This window comes from Suricata suricatta, chromosome 17 (genome assembly GCF_006229205.1).
Source record: "Suricata suricatta isolate VVHF042 chromosome 17, meerkat_22Aug2017_6uvM2_HiC, whole genome shotgun sequence".
In the NCBI taxonomy this organism is placed as follows: domain Eukaryota; kingdom Metazoa; phylum Chordata; class Mammalia; order Carnivora; family Herpestidae; genus Suricata; species Suricata suricatta.
This window is the reverse complement of record NC_043716.1, coordinates 41,416,955-41,418,381: the sequence shown is the minus strand read 5'-3', so window position 1 is coordinate 41,418,381 and position 1,427 is coordinate 41,416,955. Positions and strand designations below refer to the sequence as shown.

Here is a 1,427-nt window from a genome sequence, read left to right as displayed (position 1 = left end):
TCCATTCTGGGAAAGAGGGCCTGACACCAATTCTAGTCCTTTATTTACACGGGTGGGAAATCTCCCCCATCTCATCTTGACATAGTTGTTGATCTAGAAAGAGTAACAAGGCCACTTTTCAGAGCTCCACCCTGTGTGCCCACATGGAGAAGACAGGATGTTAAACTCAGCATATGAAATAATTTTCTTGAAATACTGTCACTACCAACCTACTTTACTTCCTTCACAGCCTTTTTAGTCCTTGTTTATGGTCTGGCATAACCTCTAGCATGTAAACTGCAAGAGAGCAGGGGGTTTTATCCTAACCCCAGGGTCTAGCACCCAGGAATGGTTTTTACATGGAACTGATCACAAGACCAGCCTTATGTGGGAATGGATCTGTTGCTATAATCAGGTGTCTGAAACCTTCAGCATCAATGCTGAATCTCTTTCTCTCATCTTCACATTTCACAGGAAGCTAGACTTTTTTTTAATTAAAAAATTTTTTTAAAGAGAGAGAGCGTAAATGGAGGAGATGGACTGAGGGAGAGACAGAGAGAATCCCAAGCAGCCTCCAGGCTCAGCACAGAGCCCGACGTGCGGCTGACCCCACACACTCTGGGATCATGACCTGAGCCCAAATCAAGAGTCAGATGCTCCACCCATGGAGCCACCCAGGCGCCCCAGGCAGCGAGGCTTCTCAGCGCTAAACTTAGAGAAGTCTGAAGTTTCCTTGACTGGTTTGATTTAAATTGAATTAATGTAATTCTTTTGCCAGAAAAAATTTCCAATGCTTTTCCAGAAAGTAACCATCTTTTCTTTCTCCACCCTCTTTCCTCCAAACAAACTTTGCAACTGTACGGTGATTAAATATTCATAAATCTAGGGGCGCCTGGGTGGCTCAGTCAGTTGAGCGTCTGACGTTGGCTTAGGTCACGATCTCACAGTTCGTGGGTCAAGCCCCACATCGGGCTCTGGGCTGACATCTCTGAGCCTGGAGCCGGCTTCAGAGTCTGTGTCTCCCTCTCTCTCTGCCTCTCCCCTGCTCACGCTTTGTCTCTCGCTCTCAAGAGAGAGATTTTTTAAAAATCTAAAAGAAAATTCACAAATCTAGCCCCAAATAAAGTTCTCAATGACATGAAACACATTATTTGCTCCTTTTTTCTTCTTTAAACATTCTGTATGTGGTACATTAGTATTTTCTTTTAGAAACTACTTTGGTAACTCAATCCCTAATTCAGGCCATCCCTGTGAGGGATTTATAGAAAAGTTCTTCAGCAAGATATGCATGCAAGATATAGGAGATGCCGACCTCTGGGGGACACGTCCTATTTGAACGGCAGAAGGGTTTCAAGTGCTGTAGTAAAGTCACATTTCAGGCCATAACCACTCTGCTCTCAAATCCCTGAGCTTCTGTTTGAGAGGAGCTCTAAAAGGCGTGTGTCCTC

General features: G+C 44.5%; 1 long non-coding RNA gene across 2 annotated transcripts in view; it reads right to left on the bottom strand.

Moving 5' to 3' along the window:
• LOC115281409 overlaps nt 1–1,427 on the bottom strand; it is an 18,631-nt gene that overhangs the window by 652 nt on the left and 16,552 nt on the right. The window contains exon 1 of one of the 2 annotated variants that reach the window (XR_003904290.1): nt 1,292–1,420. The exons of the other annotated variant lie outside the window; for it this stretch is intronic. This is a non-coding gene — a long non-coding RNA (uncharacterized LOC115281409). Of the gene's footprint in view, nt 1–1,291; nt 1,421–1,427 lie in introns of those variants that run through there. 2 annotated transcript variants of the gene reach the window in all.